This window comes from Miscanthus floridulus, chromosome 9, assembly GCF_019320115.1.
Source record: "Miscanthus floridulus cultivar M001 chromosome 9, ASM1932011v1, whole genome shotgun sequence".
Taxonomy (NCBI): Eukaryota; Viridiplantae; Streptophyta; class Magnoliopsida; order Poales; family Poaceae; genus Miscanthus; species Miscanthus floridulus.
In genome coordinates, this window is record NC_089588.1 from 45595273 (window position 1) to 45603047 (window position 7775).

Genomic DNA, 7775 nt, shown 5'->3' on the forward strand with positions numbered 1-7775 from the left:
CAGCTCGAAGATAGCCAGAGACGTCTACCTCAATTTGCGCGACGGTATGAAAGCCCAATACTTGCACTGCCCCTGGAACACCTCACTGGACGAGTGGTACAAGAGGTGGTTCTACATCCGTGAAGAGCCGAACACAATCACCCTGTGCGACGTGGGGCTGATTCCGGAGAAGAAGAATAGCTGGTCGGAGAAGCCCGAGAACTTAGAGCAGATCGCCGAACTGCTCGGGATGATCCCGTGGGGAAGGCTAGATGGCCCAAGCGTGGTCGGGAACTTCATCAGCCGAAGGATCTAGCCCTGCCAGAAGAGGGTTCATCCTGGCTTCGAGTACCAGGGAGGCACAGATCCAACAAGGACCAGGAAAGAGGCGCTCGACAAGGTAGAAGTCAAGGCCAAGATTGGGGAGTTGTTCAACCTGGCCGATCCCAACTGTGTCAGGTTAAACGTCATCGAGCACGCCTTCAAGCTGGCCCGACCTCCCCCAAAGGTAAATGATGCTTCCTTGTAACTGTAGAATCATGTTGTAACAAGAAATTGACTGTTGTCTCCTTTATGTTTCTCAGAGTAATGGTCATGACCGGGCAGCAGTGTTCGTGTCTCCGCCCCCTGGTGTGGATTGGCCGCAAGTTGCCGGCCCAGCCACCCAGACCAGCGCTAGGACCGAAGATGTCCACTAGGCGGCACTCGAGGTTGCGGAGGACGCATCGACCAGAGCTGCCGGCAAGCGGCCGGCTGCCAACAAATGGCGCCAAGCCATCTTCTCCCTTTCCGACGATGAAGCAGAGGATGCGGACATCTTCTGGCTCGTCCCTCGAAAGAGGAGGAGACAAATGGGGTCGACGGAGCAGGGTGGCTCCTCTGTGCCAGCAGTGATCGCATCACCGACCACTACAACACAGAGGATGGGCGAGGGAAGTGTCGAGCATTGAACCCCGACGCCAGTACCGGTCATCGAAAAAGACCCGGTGGAATCCGCCGAGCATGCGGAGCAGGCGCGATCGAAGAGACGCTCCTTCGCCACGTCATTCCATGCCTCCAAGCTGTAAGTATCTCTAACTTTGATGTTAGCTTATAATTTGTATGAAATATTATTGTCTTCTGAACTTTTCCCTGATATATTAGGTCGGCGTCCACCGAAAATCCCGACCAGCTAGCCGAGTGCGGCACGACCTCGCCAGCAATGGCGGAAAAAACTGCCCAGCAGCTAGCCGTGGAGGGACCCGTAGAGGAAAGTCCGCCGGAACCTCAGCAGGCGAGCGGCCCGACGACAGTCCCCGAGCAGCTGGTCGAGAAGACAGCCGAGCAAAGTACAAGTGCTCCGAGCACAAACCCTACTGAAGCAGGTACCTTGGTGCCAAGTGAACCAACCCATGCCGGGGAGCAGCAGCCGGAGTTGGCACAGAGGACTCCTGCCGATATGACGGCTCATGGGAAAGCCATGGTGGTCGCGGAGACTGCAGACTCCAGACCAACACCGCCCCCTGAACAGGAGGCTAAAGAGGACGAAGTAGAAGAGGTCCTGGGCCATCCCCAGGATAAGCGACAACATGTATATGTGTCGCGCTGGCGGAACGACGAATGGGTTATGCACGAAGAAATCCCAGAGGTCGAAGAGACCCTAAAAGTTGAACGAGCGGCAAAGCGTCTGGTGACAGAAGTCCAGGTATGTCTGGTTTGGCCACTTGACCCTGCTATGTAGTCGAACTGTCTGACTTAGCTTGTCTATATGCAGGACTTGATGAAAACCGCAAAGTACCAAAAGAGGTGCTTCGACCAGATTGAAGGGATCACGGCGACCAATAAAGAACTGGCGGCCGAAGTGGAACGCTTGCGCCGCCAACTTGAAACCGCCGACTAGGAGAGGACAGAGCGAGAGGCACAGAACCAAAACCTGGTCGGCCAGCTCAATAACAAAGAGCGGGAGAAAACAAGTAAGTTTTCATCTTATCATAGCAAGTGCAGGACTTGTGTTGTTGCATTCTTGGTAGTAACAGCTGTAATGCAGGTTTAGAAGCTGAAGTGACCCGCCTCCAAGGGGAGAATAGCCGTGTGGCCGCAGAGTGTGGTCGCCTGAAGGAGGACAACGAGAAACTGGCGCGCGACCAGTCTAAACTCCGGGACCGCACAACCAAGATGAAGGAGGATCTGAAAAGTAAGTATTCCAGACCACTTTTCTCATTCTATTGCCCGCCTTGTCTTGTCGTGCCATTACATTTGATGTCTTGTACGGTGTTCAGTTTTAAAAGTCAATGCCAAGAGGCATCTAGAGGCCGTGATCAAAGAGCGTGACGGCTGGAAAGCACGATGCCTCGAGGCCACCGAGGAGCGGGACGCGTGGAAGAACCGGTGCCAAGAAGTGGCAACTGGCATTGTGCCCGTCCTCGACCTTATCGACCCGGCGCTCACAGAGGAAGAGCCAAGGACGCCCCATCTCGGACTGGTCGAGAGATGCAGACAAGCGTGGGGATGGTTCCAAGAGTTCGTGAAGGAGGCGGGTGAGTACACGGGTGCCCATGTACTAAGCATGGTGCGTGCCCACTACCCCCTGATCGATCTCAAGCGCTTGGAGGCTGGGTACCCGAAGGAGGTAGACCCAGACAAGGCAGAGGAGCTTCGGATGGCCCAGCTGGACTTGTCGTCAAAGATAATTGGTGACATTAACCTGTGTGGAGGTGGGACAGCACTTGTATAGGGTACGCCATCGACAAGTCAGCTGGAAATGCCATCAGTTGCAAGCCAACCAACGAAGCATGCGGTCTCGACCAGCCAGGCACCGGCGGGGCCATCCCCTTCAGCTCGACTAGCACAAGAGTCCCCGAGACTCGAGTAGGGTATCGGAAGCGGCGAGCAGTAAGTGCCATGCGCCCCGACCAGCCAATGTAATAGGCTTAGAGCTGTAGAAGGAGGACATAGTTGTGTTATTGTAAACTTGAGCCTCTTCAGGCAAGCTTGTAATAACGTAATTGTATATCATTATAAGCTTGTTTGCTTTGTATAAAGCGTATTTAAGCTTGATACTTTATGTTGGTGTAACTAAGTAAGAACATGTTAACGTTCTGTTTAGTTGTACCATTGTGCTCGACACATCATCCTGAAAAGTTTGTGCGGCCCTAGTTTGCCATGTGGTCGGAGTGTGAGGTCCGGTGACCTGTGCACACATAGACGCGGACAAGTCAAACCAAGGGGGACCTGCCGATCACCCGTAACGTAGAGAGCGGATCCCATGCACGTGTTGGGAGGAACCAGAGACAGGGCCTGCTCCGAAAACCGTAGAAGGAGTGGTGGTCGGCTTTTACTAGCTAAGGTAGAATAACCATAAAATTCGAAGTGACACATTAGAGTGGTCGGAGAAATCATAATTGCTTTATTGAATTAAATCGAAAGTACAAGAGGAGTACATATCTCAGTAGTTAAGCATAGAAATGTCTAAGCTTGTCGATGTGCCACGAGTTTGGCATGTCCGTACCGTCTAGGTGAGCTAACCTATAAGACGTTGGTCGTGTGACTTCCTTGATCATGAAGGGTCCCTCCCATGGGGTTGCGAGTTTGTGTACACCAGCCTGGTTCGTCTTCCACTTCAGGACCAAGTCCCCGACCATGAAGAACCGCTCTTTAACGTTCTTGTTGTAGTACCTGCGCAAAACAGCAAGGTATTTGGCCGTACGTACACAAGAATCAAGCCTTCTCTCTTCTGTGCTGTTCACTTCTAGCTCCCGTACTTCATTGACCTTGCCTTCATCGAAGTTCTCTACCCGTGCTGATCTGAAAGCTATATCTAGTGGGAGAACTGCCTTAGCGCCGTAAACCATAAAGTATGGTGAGACGCCGGTGTTACGACTGGGCTGAGTTCGGAGGCCCTAGACCACGGCTGGTAACTCCTTGAGCCATCTTCCGGGAGCTTTGTCATTTTCTCTGTACATCCTCTTCTCTAATGCGTCCAAGATCATGCCATTTGCTCGCTCGACTTGTCCATTAGCCCTAGGGTGCGCCACCGACATGTATTTTACTACTATGCTCCTTTCATCGCAGAAGTCCCAAAAAACGTTCCCGGTGAACTGAGTACCCAGATCAGTGATGATGCTGTTGGGTATGCCGAAACAGTGGATGACCTGGTCGAGGAACGTGACAGCCTTCTTTGAGGATGCCTATACCAAAGGCATGTATTCTATCCACTTAGAAAATTTGTCGATCAGCACAAAGACGCATGTAAATTTCCCAGGAGCCGGTCTGAAGGGCCCGATCATATCCAGTCCCCAGCATGCAAAGGGCCAAGAGGCTGGTATTGTCTAGATCTCATGTGCTGGTACGTGGATTCTCTTGGTGAAGAATTGACAACCCTCACAGTGGCGTACTAGCTTCTCTGTGTCGGCTACTGCTGACGGCCAATAGAACCCTGCTCGGAAAGCCTTACCGACCAGTGTTCTTGAGGCCGCGTGGTTGCCGCAGGAGCCAGAGTGGATTTGGTCCAGGAGATGTTCGCCTTCCTCCTGGGTTATGCACTTCATCAAGATTTCCTCCTTTGCGTTTTTGCGCCATAACTTGCCATCGACGAGCAGATACTGCTTACTGCGACGCATCAGGCGCTCATTTTCTGTCCGATCAGTATAACCGCTGCCATCTGTTAAGTACTTGATGAAAGGTATTCTCCAGTCTGGCTCATGAGTGGTCGGTGGCGGCTCGGTGGTGCTCGGCGCCGGAACCGTAGCCACCAATTGCTGGTCTGGAGCTTTGTCGACCGTGGAATCTTCCTCTTCGATGGAAGGCGTGAGCAGGTCTTGGATGAATACGCCATGTGGGATTTTGGCTCGGGATGATCCTAACTTTGACAGCGCATCTGCTGCTTGGTTCTTGTCCTGGACCACGTGTATGTACTCGATGCCATAGAACCTGCCTTCCAGCTTTCTTATCGATTTGCAGTATACGTCCATCTTTTCGCTGGTCGTGTCCCAGTCCTTGTTGAGTTGGTTGATGACCAGAGCCGAGTCTCCGTATACATAGAGACATTTAACACCAAGCTCAACCATAATGCGTAAACCATGCAGGCATGCTTCATACTCGGCGGTGTTATTAGATGCTGGGAAATAAATCCTGAGGACATACCGGAGCTGCTCCTTGGATGGCGATACGAAAAGAACTCCTGCTCCCACACCGTCAATGTTGAGAGAGCCGTCGAAGTACATCGTCCAATACTCGTCGGATCCCGGAGAGGCAGGCGTGCTTAAGTCTGTCCACTCAACGATGAAATCGACGAGTGCCTGAGACTTGATTGTAGTACGGCTTGCAAATTCCAAGGAGAAGGGGCATAGCTCCATTGCCCACTTGACGATGTGCCCATTCGCATCCTTATTGCGAATGATGTCCCCCAAAGGGTACTCGGTCATGACCACCACACGATATCCGTCGAAGTAATGTCTCAACTTTCGGGATGTTATCAGTATGGCGTAGAGCAGTTTCTGAATCTGTGGGTACCTAGTCTTGGATTCGTTGAGCACCTCACTGATAAAATAAATTGGCCACTGTACCTTATAAGCGTGGCTCGGCTCGTCGCGCTCGACCACCATGGTAGTGGAGACCACCCGATTGGTTGCCGCAATGTAAAGTAGGAGAGTTTCGTCTTCTCTGGGAGCAGTGAGGACCGGAGGTGATGTAAGGTATTGTTTTAGCTGCGTGAAGGCAGCGTCTGCTTCCTCCGACCACTCAAACTTCTCGGATGCTTTGAGCAATTTGAAAAACGGTAGTCCTTTTTCTCCTAATCTTGATATGAAATGGCTTAGAGCAGCCATGCATCCGGTAAGCTTCTGGACATCCTTCACCTTTTTTGGGGGTTCATGTCTAAGACAGCTTTGACTTTCTCCGGGTTAGGGCGTATGCCGTCGTAACTGACGACGTTGCTGAGCAGTATGCCAGAAGGAACACCAAAGATGCACTTCTTTGGGTTTAATTTCCATTGGAACGTATTGAGGGCTGCGAAGGTGCGTTCCAGGTTGTCAACAAGGGTACGTGCTTCCTTGGTTTTGACAACTACATCGTCAACATAAGCCTCGATGAGGCCATCTTTTATCTCGTCGTTGAGGCAGGCCTGAATAGCGTGTTGGTAGGTAGCCCCAGCGTTCTTGAGCCCGAACGACATAGTCGTGTAGCAGTAGGCACCGAAAGGCGTGATGAAAGATGTCTTGATCTGATCATCCTTTTTGAGAGCGATCTGGTGATAACCAGAGTAGCAATCGAGAAAGGAAAGCAGCTCGCAACCGGCAGTTGAATCTACGACCTCGTCTATGCGAGGTAAGCCGAAGGGGTCCTTAGGGCAGTGTTTGTTGAGATCAATGTAATCAACGCACATTCTCCATTCATTATTCATTTTGCGTACAAGAACCGGGTTGGCTAACCACTCCGGATGATACACTTCTTTGATAAATCCGGCTGCCAAAAGCCGTGTAACTTCTACCCTAATCGCCTCCTTTTTGTCGCGAGCAAACTGTCGTAGCTTCTGCTTGATTGGTTTGGCCTTGCTGTTGACATTTAAGGAGTGCTCGATCAAGTTCCGAGGTACACCGGGCATGTCGGAAGGTTTCCATGTGAACACGCCCACGTTGCTCCTCAAGAACCTGACGAGTGCGTCTTCCTATTTGGGATCCAGGTTGGCCCCGATAAGGGCCGTTTTGTTGGGATCGCCATCGACCAGCTGGATCGCCTTGTGCTCCTTGGACCTGATGTTCTTGCGTGGAGCCTCGAGCTCTGGGATCTCCAGGTGGTCGGCTGAGGTCTTCTTAGCGTCGAGCATGGTCTCGGCCATGCGAATAGAGAGGTCGTGGGCCTCTGCTATTTTGAAGCTGTCGTCCTCGCAGGTATAAGCTGCGTATATGTTGCCCCTGAGGGTTAGAACTCCTTTCTCGGTAGGCATCTTGAGCACCAAATACCTGTAATGAGGTATGGCCATGAACTTGGTGAGCGACGGTCGGCCAAGAATAGCATGGTAGGTGCCGTCGAAGTCAGCGACCACGAAGTTGACGTAGTCGGTGCGGAAGTGGTCCGGAGTTCCAAACTGCATAGGTAACGTGATCTGCCCGAGAGGTGTAGAGCTTTGTCCGGGGAGAACACCCCAGAACTGTGCCTCGTACGGCTTGAGGTCCGCCTGAGCTATTTTTAGGGCGGGCAGGCTGTTCTTGAACAGTATATCAATGGAGCTGCCGCCGTCGATCAGTACCCTGTCGAACTAAACCTTGTTGATACAAGGGTCGAGGACCAGGGGAAAACGCCCTGGCTCAGGTATGGCGGCCCATTGGTCCTTCCTGCTGAAGTAGATTTTGCGGTGAGACCACGGAGGGAGCCGCGGATCGGTGAGAAGGTTGTCGGTGTTTGCCACGTTCAAGCAAGCGCGGGCGAGCAGCTTGCGTTCTCGTTTGGTCTCAATGGACACCTTGCCGCCGATGATGGTGTGCACGCGATCAGTTGGCTTGACGTATTTATGACAATGGTCTGCATCGTCGTCGTCGTTATCTTCGTTGCGCTGTTCCCCTGCGTCGTTAGGCTTGTCGGACGTATCCGGAGCCTGTTGACACGTGTAGATAGTCTTGAGGACGCGGCAATTCTCCATGGTATGGTTTGACTTAGGATGGAGCTGGTAGGGCCCCTTCAATGCTTTGGCGTAGTCGTCTTCGTAGTTACGACGTCCGCCACCCTTTTTCACGGTATTGACCTCGCCGTCGTCTTCCCGAGCACGCTTGCTCCTGTAATCGTCACGGCGGTTGCGCCGCTGATTACGTTGGTCACGGTGG